Genomic DNA, 13,505 nt, shown 5'->3' on the forward strand with positions numbered 1-13,505 from the left:
TTATTACTGTTATTTTCGACGGCATTTTGTTTTAGTTTTCTGTAAAAGAAAACCATTGTGGCGGCTTTGTCTGTCCGTCCGCACTTTATTCTCTCCGCGCTTTTTCTGTCCGCCCTCAGATCTTAAAAACCACTGGGGCTAGAGGGCTGCAAATTGGTATGTTGATCATCCACCCTCCAGTCATCAAACATGCCAAATTGCAGCCCTCTAGCCTCAGTAGTTTTGATTTTATTTAAGGTTAAAGTCAGCCTTGATCGTACTTTTGGCAACGATATAGGATAGGCCAAAACCGGGCCGTGGTTAAAGTTTCATGGGCCGCGGCTCATACAGCATTATACCGAGACCACTGAAAGATAGATCTGTTTTCGGTGACCTTGATTATACGCTGTAGCGGCTGTACAGAAAACTCGATTGCGCCGAAGACACATCGGCGCATTTTTTTACTGGTTTTTATGGCATGTGATGACCATAGAGTTTGTGACGCCCCTTCAGTATAAGAAGTTCAGTCAGTCATTGCTATCAAAATTAAATTTCTTTTTGGTTGGTTTAATTTACTATTGTGGTTTTTAATCATACTACTAATAACTACTACTAATAATAATAATAATAATAATAATAATAATAATAATAATAATAATAATAATAATAATGCACTTTTATTGTTCACAGTTTTGCAACTTCTGGATCTCTCTCTCTCTCTCTCTCTCTCTCTCTCTCTCTCTCTCTCTCTCTCGATGGTACAAACAAAGAAACTGTTTTATTTAGGATCCATAGTAACTTGTCTGGAATTAATTATGTTCTGCAAATATGTATATTGAATATACCTTATATCATGATTTAGCTGTACAATCTTTCTAGTTTTTTTTCTTTGTAAAGTATTGATTAAATTCATTTTTTATTAAGATCGATATTTACTTCTTTCGGAATATTGACTGATTTATTTAACGTTGCAAAAAAAAAAAAAAAAAGTTTTCAAAAATTTATTTCCCGATGGCTTGAGTTTTTTCTCAAATAAAATAAATAAAAACTATATCTTCAAAGATATTCATTCCCGTAGGGGTTTAGTGCCGTCAGTGCAGCTCACGCGGTGCACTGTAGGCATTGCATGAGGCTCTTTGCAGCGTCCTTTCCATGGTCCCTAACTGCAAACCCCTTTCATTGCTTTTACTCTACCTCCGTTCACATTCTCTTTCTTCCATCTTGCTTTCCACCCTCTCCTGGTAATAGTTTGAACATATTTGCAGCGCTGAATGACCTCATAGGTCCCAGCGCTTGGCCTGTGGACTAAACTCTATATACCAATTCTAAGTTCAATCCAAAGATATTTATTTCAATAAAGGTTTTTTTTTGAGTTTTGTGTGTTTGGTGAGTGTGTGTGTGTAATAATAGTTTCAACACTTACTGATAGCGCTGAATGACCTTATAGGTCCCAGCGCTCGGCTTGTGGCCCCAGCTTTATATTCCAATTCCAAGATATTTATTTTTGTAAAGGTAAATTTTTTCATTGGTGTGTATGTGTGTGTGTGTGTGTGGATGTGTTTGTGTGTGTGGGTGTGTTGTGCAAGAACGCCAATAGGAAGATAACGTGTTTGCTGTTTATGGTTTGAAGAAATCGGTTTTTTTTTTTTAATATCCGTTTCTCATTTCACAATAAAAACGGGTTTTCTGTGGATTTGGGAATTTTCACATAACGTTATCTTCAGGCTGAATGACCGATACGGCTACGTTCAGATGGTGTGTAACAACGTATGGTGAATGCGATCACTAGCGGATCCAGAAAAATTAAAGAAAAAAAATATATACTGTATATTATTTCTTTAATAGATTTTTTGTTTTTTCTCTCATTTTTATATTTCTTAATTGTTGTTATCTAAATCTTCAATATTATTATTTTATAATTATTTTTCATGAGGGGGCACGTGCCCAGGTGCCCCCCCCCTCCCCTCGATCCGCTAGTGAATGCGATATTAAACGATGTTTGTGGGTTGGTATTTATGAATCTGAAAGGTACGGCGCGGATGAGTGACAAATGTATATATATATTTTGTGAATCTTAAATTCCCTTTCGGTGGATGTATGTTATTCCGAGGTTGAGTTAATTTGATATTGAAATGAATTTGTAGCTTAATGTTTGTGAATGTTAAAAATGTCACGGTGTATGTGACAAAAATACGTGCACTATACATACATACATACATACATACATACATATTTATACATACATACAAACACAGACATACACATTATATATATATATGTTATATGTGTTGTTATATAAAATATATTATTGCATGTATACATAAACACATACAATATCATTAATTTATATTACAGGTTTATATAGAAAGATATTAGTGCATGTATTTGTCCCATTAACAGGTTCATCCGGGAACTCTCTCTCTCTCTCTCTCTCTCTCTCTCTCTCTCTCTCTCTCTCTCTCTCTCTCTCGTGTCCCTCCTGTACAATAACATAACATTACAGCTGATAGCCTCCTTCCTCTCCCATCTACCCATGAATAAGGGAAAACCGAATGGTAACGCCATTACGAAACGTCATTATGGAAATCACTTACATCGCTGTATTTGCCGGTTGGTGTTTGGCACAAATTGAGATGGGTTTTCGTAGAATACAGATATTTGAAGAGCCCTTTTTTATCTCTTTGAGTTATTAGCTGAGGAGAAGGAACTAGGGAACTCATACTTGGAGAGCCATTTTTAGTTTTCTGTAAAAGAGGACTATTATAGAGATGGCTATTTGTCTGTCCGTCCGCACTTTTTCTGTCCGCCCTCAGATCTTAAAAACTACTGAGGCTAGAAGGGCTGCAAATTGGTATGTTGATCATCCAGCCTTCAGTCATTAAACATGCCAAATTGCAGCCCTCCAGCTTCAGTCGTTCTTATTTTATTCAAGGTTAAAGTTAGCCATGACTGTGCGGTGCCAACAACACAGGTCACCACCGGGCCGCGGCTGAGAGTTTCATACAGTATTGTACGCTGTACAGAAAACTCGAGTGCGCCGAAGAAACTTCGACGAATTTCTTACTTTTTTTTTTTTATTTATTAACTGTGGAAAAGGAAATTGGAAACTCACATTTGGAGAGACCTTTATTTTTTATTTATTAACTAAGGAAAAAGAACTTGGATATTTAACAGTAAAAAAAAGAAAAAAATTAAATCTGAACTGCGAGAAAGAGCATTTAAGATTTTTTTTTTCAAACCTTAAAGGGGTTTAATTTAAATGTTATCAAAATAAGCTTAATGTTACAAGAGAAACATTAAGCAGATGTATGAATAAGTGCTGCGTGTTTCTTCAGGGATTAGCAGGCTCGCAAAGCCTTCACAAACACATAAAAGATATAAATTTGTTTGTGGCAGATACGTTTGTTTGTTACCCGTCAAAAGGGAGTTTGGTGAGGATGAAACAGGCTCATGAAAGAATTAAGAATCAGACGTTGTAAGAATTTTAAAGAATTGGTTGGTAGACATTACTCAAGGTTCTTTGCGGCGTACCTTCCTTAGGCCCTAGCTGCAACCCCTTTAGTTCTTTTTACTGTACCTCCTTTCATATTCTATTTTTTCCATCTGACTTTCCAACCACTCTTAAAATTGTTTCATAGTGCAACTGCGATGTTTTCCTCCTGTTAGGCCTTTCAAACTTTTTTACTGTCTGTTTCCATTTCAGCGCTGAATGATCTCATAGGTCCCAGTGCTTGGCCTTTGGCCTAAATTCCACATTCAGTTCAATTCATAAGGGGCAAAATATTGTACATTATTGAAAATGAAATAGACTTGTGCAAGGAATTCACTGTCCTTTGTAGAACCGGATAGCTAGCGTCTCGTAAAAAACGAAGTAAAAAATTGCGCCGAAGTTTCTTCCGCGCAATCGAGTTTTCTGTACAATGTCTAATGCTGTATGAGCCGCGGCCTATAAACCTTTCAGCCACGGGCCGGTGGTGGCCTGTCCTATAGCGTTGCCAGACGCACGATCATTATGACTAATTTTAACCTTAAATAAAATCAAAACTACAGAGGTTAGAGGGCTGCAATTTGGCATGTTTGATGATTGGAGGGTGGATGATTAACATACCAATTTGCAGCCCTCTAGCCTCAGTAGTTTTCAAGATCTGAAGGCGGACAGACAGATAGCCATCTTATAAAAATTTTATTTTACAGAAAACTAAAACAAAACACCCAAGGTCCTTCAAATACACAGAGTATATTTGAAGGACCTCAGGGCAACGAACTCAGTTACATAACCCTGGCGTTGGTCAGCATAACATTATTCTTCTCCGTTCGTTAAACTCTGGGCTTCGTAAGAGAATCACGTTTCTGTGATGTCATTTAGCATCCGCGAGGTAACTTCGCAGAGGCACAAACACACACACAAACACACAGGTTCCATTTTCCATTTTCTCGCCAGTTATGCCGACTTGAAGCAGGAACACACTGGCATGGAGATGAGAGCATTTCAAATTTAGTGTTACATAAGCTTCATTTTTTTTCCTTTTATTTTCTTCAGTCAGTGGGTATCTCATGCCCTTGTTGGAAGCCATACCATGAGTTTCTAGTTTTAACGGGCCTGCTTAGTGACTAAGCATAAGAGTGGATCTCGCAGAGAGAGAGAGAGAGAGAGGTTGGATAACTGAGTCCTAATTTTCAAAAAACATTTCTGTGACTAAGCATAAGGAACAACTTAAGGAGGACAGAGAGAGAGAGAGAGAGAGAGAGAGAGAGAGAGAGAGAGAGAGAGAGAGAATTGGTGTTTCGTCCACTTAAGCGAAGAATTACTAAGTTTTTCCATATAAACGGCAAGACACTTCAATTTATTTTTCCATATTGAAGCATTCCCGTGCTCCTCTCTCTCTCTCTCTCTCTCTCTCTCTCTCTCTCTCTCTCTCTCTCTCTGAAGCATCGCTGTGGTTACATTAAACACAAAGATGAGTGAGTCAGCGACTTAACGTGTCGTTCAGTCGTTAAAAACCGTCTTGTCATTCTATATGATCATGACAGGAGCGTATTCGCTTGGGTATTTGTTTGTGCGTATGTGTGTGTACGTGTGTCTGTTGGTGTTTGTTCGATGCCGATGGCCTTGTTTGTCAGTATGTGAATTTTTAAGTCATTGGCGAGGTATAGTTTTTTTTTTAGTATAAAGACGAAATACATATATATATATATATATATATATATATATATATATATATATATATATATATATATATATATATATATATATATATATATATATATATATATATGCATATACATATACATATAATGTACATATACATATACATACAACAAACATCAGGAAGATCATTCATGAGTTCTTGTTGCTTCAACACATCATCAGTCTGCAAATTAAAAGTTTTTTTTATAATAAATTACAGGATAAAGGCAAAAATTATCACAAGAATCAGCTAAAATTAAATATATAATTTAGAACTTTGAAAATAAACATGAGCATATGAAGAAGGCTACCTATTCAAGGAATGGTAAGAGCTAAGTGACCACAATAGCAATTCGTACGTGCCCAGACAACACTCAGGCAGAGAGAGAGAGAGAGAGAGAGAGAGAGAGAGAGAGAGAGAGAGAGAGAGAGAGAGAGAGAGTTTAAGCCTGGAGAGAGGTGTTTTATAAATAATAACTCAAGGGTCGTCAATTAGGTTGTTTGTTTAGTAGTGCCTATTATTGAAAAATGTTTCTTCTCAACTGCAATTTTTCATTTGGATGCATGAGTCCTAATATCAGAGAATTCCGGATTGGATATTCTTGACCCCGTCCTATAACTATGACCTAGATGGCTATAATATCGAACCTGCAACAGTCTTCGAGAGAATCCAGTGTAATTACCAGGGCATCTTGGGCATTCAAATTTATATATTATGTTGAATCTCATTAATTCTTGAAGCTTGTCCTTGTAACTGGAAAAAAAACCCAATTTTCTCAGGGATCACAGGAATGAGGTTTAGTTTAAAAAATCCTAGTTCCTTTTCTATAATATATTTAACTTTGGAACGTAAATTGTCGGAATGAATGAAAGGAATTGGGGCATACGTAGTAAGTTTTGGAACGCTGAGGTTCAATGTAGGCTTAGAAACAAACCTTGCCAACATTCTATTGATAATATTAAAAACTAAATTTCTTGGGAAAGAGTTTTTTGTGAAATACTCGAGTAAAAACTTAATTTCCAAATGAAAAGAGGCCCATGTGAGGTATATCTAAGTGCTCTACAAACAAAAATAGTGATTGAATTGATTTTTAAAGCATGAAAACATGAACTAAAAAAGTTGCCTCCTAGACCTGTAAAAGTATTTTTCCTAAAAACAGAAGTGCTAAAACTGTGGTTATGTCTAATGACCTTAATAACATCTAAAAATGCAAGGGTGTTGTCCTTTTCTTATTCTAAAGTAAATTTCATGTTAGGATGTATATTATCAATATATTCTTAAAATAACTGACATTGCCAGGAATGTTTGATTAAGGCAAACGTATCATCAGCATACCTTCTGTAATATGTTGGTTTAATGTTCACAGGCAAGTTATTGCAATTATTTAAAAATTCTTCCTCCAAATGACTCATAAAAAGGTTTGCAAACAACGGGCCCGCTAGCGGATCCAGAAAAATGTCATGGGGGGCGCACCAATTTTCATCTTATACATATATATATATTATTTCTTTAATCGATTTTTTTAAAATTTTTCCATATTTTATATCTATTTATGTTATTATTATCTAAATCTTCAATATTATTATTTTATCATTAATTTTCCGGGGTGGGGGTGGGGCACGTGCCCAGGTGACCCCCCCGGATCCGCTAGTGAACGGACCTAATAGCAGCTCCCTCGACCTGCAAGAAGAGTTGCTTATCAAAAATAAAAGCTGAATCTTGCACAGCCGGTTCTAAAAGGGTTTTAAAAAGTTGTCTATTAAAAACCACAAAAAACTTCAACATCTCTAAAAATCGAATGTAAAATAATCTCAATGGTTTCAGAAACAGATACGTTGGTGAATGAGGACTCTACGTCTAGGCTAGCCATGAATAGTTCGCCATCTTGTAACAACACTTGCTGTTGAAAATCAAAACCATTTTTCAAAGAGAACTGGGATAAGGAATATTCATTCAAAAGTTTAACCAGAAACTTTTGAGATGTTATAGGCAGGACTTTTGTGGGTCTCATTGGTATGCCATCTTTGTGTATTTTAGGGAGTCCGGATAATATCCCAAAAGAGGATCCTGTAACATATAGTTTATGAAATACATCCCCATTAATAATCCCATTTTGTTTAAGCTTTCTAAGAAAACGGTTGATTTTGTCTTTTTTTTTTTGTAAATGTCTACAAAGTTCCGTTCACCAATAAGTTTGAATTTAGAGTTATCCGAAAGAATGGTATTCAATTCAGTGATTATTCTTGTTTTTAGAGCACTTAGATATATCTCAGATTATGCCTCTTTTCATCTGAAATTGCGTTTTTACTTGAGTAACAAGAAACTCATTCATAAGGAATTTAGTTTTTAATATTATCAACAGAATGTTGGCAAGGTTTGTTTATAAACCTACATTGATCTTCAGCGTTCCAAATCTTACTATGTATGCCCCAATTCCTTTCATTCATTCCGACAATTTACGTTCCAAAGTTAAATATATTATTGAAAAGGAACTAGGATTTTTGAAACTAAACCTCATTCCTATGAACCTTGAGAAAAAATTTTTTTTCAGTTACAATGACAAGCTTCGAGAATTCATGAGATCCAACATAATATATAAATTTGAATGCCCAAGATGCCCTGGTAATTACATTGGATCCTCTCGAAAACTGTTGCAAGTTCGATATTATAGTCATCTAGGTCTTAGTTGCAGGACGGGGTTAAGAATATGCAATCCGGAATTCTCTAATATTAGCACTCGTGCACCCAGATGCAAAATTGCAGTTGAGAAGAAACATTTTTTCAATAATAGGCACTGCTAAACAAACAGCTTACTTAACGACCCTTGAGTTATTGTTTATGAAGCATCTCTCTCCAGGCTTAAACTCTCTCTCTCTCTCTCTCTCTCTCTCTCTCTCTCTCTCTCTCTCTCTCTCTCTCTGGCCTGAGTGTTGTCTGGGCACGTACGAATTGAATAGGTAGCTTTCTTCATATGCTCATTTTGAAAGTTTTAAATTACATATTTAATTTTAGCTGATTCTTGTGATAATTTGTGCCTTTATCTTGTAATATATTATAATATAAATCTTTTAATATGCAGACTGATGATGTGTTGAAGCAACATGAGACGTTTCGTATCGCAATAAAGTATGTTTCTTAGACTCGTCTTCCAGGGACCCCTGAATGTTTTTTTTATATACATATACATATACGTGTGTGTGCGTGTTTGTGTATGTGTATGTACGGTATGTGGGTACAAGTAGACATGTACTTACGTATGTATGTATGTATGTTTATAGCTGTCGCGCATGTACACTTACGAGCATTAGAATGCATATATATTTTGGTACACTTTTTCCTATATGGAAGGGTATGCAAGCTCTTATATATATTAAGTAAATATTGATTTATTATTTTTGGGGAACTGGGAGGCTTATTATTATTATTATTATTATTATTATTATTATTATTATTATTATTATTATTATTATTATTATTATTATTATTATTATTAGACCCTTTAAAAGTATCAGTAAAATTCATAATTATGATTTGTAACCCATTCTTGCTGATTATACTGAACTACTATTTCGATTATTATTATTATTATTATTATTATTATTATTATTATTATTATTATTATTATTAATATAAGTATTTTATGTGTATTTTATTTTAATAATAATTATTATTTCTCCCCGTCTTTTTAGACTCTACCATTGCTTAACGTAGCCAATACCTTCTGCCAATCTTCCTTCATCAAGCCCCGCCCCTTCTCCCTATTTTTCAAGGGGGAAGGGGATGGGGGATTATCCCCCCCCTCACGAAGTCCCCTCTTCCAAGAACTCTTAGTAACCGGTTCCGCTTTTAGGTGGGCCGGTCGGGGGCGGGCGGGGGCGGGGTGGCCGGGGGATCAGTAGTTCTATTGTGAGTTCGGGTTTCAGCACTGCGGGAAGTTTGGCGAAAAACTGCTCCTGAGTTCCGTACTCTTCAAGTGATGATAGCAATAACAGAATTTTATTATTGGTTCTCAGTAAATGATGATGATAATATTATGCTCCCATTTTCAAGCGAAGGTAATAATAATAATAATAATAATAATAATAATGATAATAATAATTTCAGTTAGGGTTTAAATGACCGTCACGTACATTTATGCATATATTCATATAAAAATGTATATGAGTGTACGTGTGTGTGTGTGTGTGTGTGTGTGTATGTGTGTGTATATATATATATATATATATATATATATATATATATATATATATATATATATATATATATATATATTATCTTTTCTTCTTTTCTTCTTTTTCTTCTTCTTCTTCTTCTTCTTCACTGAGAGTTTACTAAGGAAATCAACGACCCTTTGGCTTGTTATGTATAGAGTGCGCATGCGCACGCGTAGCAGGATAAGAGTTATAATGAAAATAAATGTTCTTCTTTGGCAGCTTAAATGTTTGTGCCATGCCCTGATGCCCAGGAATGAATGAGGTAGATTTGCTTGGTTGCGTCATCAAGGCAGTTTGGTCCGAGTGAGAAAGATCACGTGCCCGTCGCCTAGCACACACAGAGAGAGAGAGAGAGAGAGAGAGAGAGAGAGAGAGAGAGAGAGAGAGAGAGAGAGAGAGAGAGAGAGAGAGAATGAAACTTCATGCGTAAGAACTGGCACGATGAACGGAAGATAATATAATTCATGAACAACGTGGCCCGTTGCATAGAGAGAGAGAGAGAGAGAGAGAGAGAGAGAGAGAGAGAGAGAGAGAGAGAGAGAGAGAGAATGAAAGCTCATGCGTAAGAGCTGGCAAGATGAACGGAAGATAATATAATTCATGAACTACGTGCTCGTTGCTTAGAGAGAGAGAGAGAGAGAGAGAGAGAGAGAGAGAGAGAGAGAGAGAGAGAGAGAGAGAGAGAGATAAGGAATAAAATAATTTATGAACAAGGTTTCCTGCACCTGGGAGAGAGAGAGCAGAAAACGTAGCCTAACGAGGTAGAAAGCATAAGTATAAGGAATGATGGGAGGGAAATGAACTTAAATTAAATGATAAAGTATTATATATATTCATTTCGGGTATTGATATGACAACACACATATATATATGTGTGTGTAACATTTCCCTATGACGCATTATTACAAACATTACCATTTTGTATGTGCCATATTCATTATTCATCACTTATCAGCTGAGGCATCTCATGATTTCCATGAAACGCTCCATCATTTCGTACTTTATTCCTTTGTGCATTGCTTGCAAGCATTCTTAACAGCACTGCACTCCCAGCAATTTAGTGCACTACAGCACTTACTCCTCTTAAGCGAGATAGAATGGTGTCAGGGCAATTTGAGTTATGGTTGGGGGTGATAGTGAAGAGAGAGTGACGTCTCAGTTGAGATTGTGACAGAACCACTCGCCATTCTGTCCCACTGCAATACGAAAATCTTGTGTGTGATATCAGACTCACAGACTGATCAAGGGTGCGTTCCACGCCTCCGCTATCTCCAACTGTAAACTCCTTTTCCCTCCTCTCCTTTAAGAATTCTAGAGCAATGTCTGGTCTCATTCTGGTCGAATCTGATCTCTTCTTTCTGTATTTCTCTTGACCTCCTCTTACTTCTTTCTAATGGACACCATAATAATAATAATAATAATAATAATTAAGCACGATAACTGTTAAAACAATCCTGTTAAGTTTTGTCTTTGATATTTACGGCCTTGATTCCCATAACCTTTCTGTTTACAACAAATATCTTTATGCCTTTATTCAGGTCTAGGTTTTTAACCCTTCTCCCCTTCCCCAACTCCATTATCTTCTCCTCTCGGTTCTGGGCAAGTTCCGGCATCCAGGGTGCCCATAGCGTGGGGTCTCGCTTCGGATATAACCGGAATATAGCCACATCTCAACTGACCAAGTTTCTTTGAAATTGCAGTGATCATTTATATCTTATTTATTCTTTAGTTCTTCACCAGAAATAAACAAACAATTCCACGAATTATTGTCCTTGGTTTTTACCATTCCTTTTTTTTATTTTTGCTTCTCATCCTAGTTACCAGATTTTTTCTACGAATTCTCACTTCCTCATATTCATATGCTAATGGATTTCCACCCAGTATTCTTCTCCCAGTTAACAGTTAATGAATTACTCGTGTATTTCTAATTTGTCGTGTTAATTTTACAAGTAAATGGCATACAAAGATAAGAGGAAGCTTTGTAAGAAGTGTTTAGTTTGATAAATTGTAAATTTGTTAGCTATTATCTCTTGCGTGATTCCTTGAGTATAGTGCTATGTGGTATTTATTTTTCTATATATTATTATTATTATTATTATTATTATTATTATTATTATTATTATTATTATTATTATTATTATTATTATTATTATTATTATTATGAGTTGATAGGATAATAGATTACAAAGTTCAGAAAGTTGCGTTGTTCGTAATTTTTCCGTTCTTCCTTTATATCCTTGGATAACCTCCCCACCTTTTATTGTTTGTGCATTTTCCTCATCTTTCTACGTCATTTTCTTAACGTCATTTGCGTCAGTGAGTACAAGGAACTGCCAGTGATTTCCGGAACGGATTTCCCATTAGATTTTGTCCTGCAGTCGACTGTGTTCGTGAGAAAGTTGTTTTCCTAACACTTCATCGTATTTTCCTCCACGCGGGAAGTTGCGACAGGGTGCGAGGAATTCCGAGGAATAGATTTTGTCCTGAAGTGTGGGCTGCTAAGGGAAAAACAAAAGGAAATTGTTGGTTCCTCACGATGATTCCGGTAGCACACCTTTCGGGCATGGCATTTCTCTCTCTCTCTCTCTCTCTCTCTCTCTCTCTCTCTCTCTCTCTCTCTCTTTATATTTAACACGTGTTGCTGTTATCTGTGTAAACGTATTTTTAGGAATATGGAATTCTCTCTCTCTCTCTCTCTCTCTCTCTCTCTCTCTCTCTCTCTCTCTTTATTTCTTTATTTTGAACACGTGTTGCTGTTATCTGTGCAAACGTATTTTTAGGAATATCAAATTCTCTCTCTCTCTCTCTCTCTCTCTCTCTCTCTCTCTCTCTCTCTCTCTATATATATATATATATATATATATATATATATATATATATATATATATATATATATATATATATATATATATATATATATATTATTGAACACGTGTTACTTTTATCTTTTTAGACGTATTTTTAGCAATATAAAATTCTCTCTCTCTCTCTCTCTCTCTCTCTCTCTCTCTCTCTCTCTCTCTCTCTCTCTCTCTCTCTCTCTCTGCGAGACACAATAGACATTGCATCATGCCTGAATCGTGGCCGTCCATTGATATGTGTTTGCGTTTGTTTGTGCGTGCGCAAGCACGCCTGGAACCGAAGTGCTTGTAAGTTTGAAGGCGTTCGTGCATTGGTGTGCCTTTTACATTTCACATTTTCTTCTTTTACACCAAATAAAGAACAAATAAATAAATTTTTCCACTCGCGTCAGTTTAATGACTCTGGTACGCATGCGTGTTCCCGTCGATATCGTTGCAAGAATATACGCGCATGCGTGTTTTTCCTAAAGCATAATCACATGAATGTGTGTGTAAGCGTTTCCGAGAATATAATTGCTTTAATGCATGAGCGTTCCTTGTAGTTTTACGCTTGGAGTAGTGATTAGTTGATGAGGGAAATCCTCAGTTTGAAAGGTATCATTCATGAAATTTTTCTCTCCTTGAATGTATGCGCGCGCGCGAGTGATTCATTATCCATTTAGCGTAGCATTTTAAGCGAGCAATTCATTCTCCTACAGTTTCAGAAACCAATGTTGGTGTCTCCGGTTTGAGACGGATAGCAAATGTATGTCATACGGTCTTTTCCACTCTCTCTCTCTCTCTCTCTCTCTCTCTCTCTCTCTCTCTCTCTCTCTCTCTCTCTCTCTCTCTCTCTCAAACTGGAGTGCCCCATTGCACTCAGTTGGGCAACTGGATTTACCCAGCCCAAACAAAGGCCTTTGCAAGTGAAACCTCTTACTGGCTACTTTGTGGAATGTAACAATGAGTATAAGAACAAATCTTTCTCAGTAACATAAGGAAATAGGAAAACGTGATTATTTTTTTTTTTAGCTTAATCTTCAAATGATTCATATTAGCACAGTGTCAGCATAGTTTTAACAGCAACAATAAAAATTAACAATAAAAAACAGCATAATCGTGACGCAAGGAAATCCTGGAGGTCGCTCGCTACCTCCCTGAAGCACTCCAATCCGTCACGGCGTCCCAGATGTTGGCTTACGCCCCGTCTCAAGAAAGGCCCGTCATCGCCTACGCAAAAATTGACGCAGGGCACTGACGCGCGCGTGGTTGGGCAGCGCGCA

Source organism: Macrobrachium rosenbergii, chromosome 33 (assembly GCF_040412425.1).
Source record: "Macrobrachium rosenbergii isolate ZJJX-2024 chromosome 33, ASM4041242v1, whole genome shotgun sequence".
Lineage (NCBI taxonomy): Eukaryota > Metazoa > Arthropoda > Malacostraca > Decapoda > Palaemonidae > Macrobrachium > Macrobrachium rosenbergii.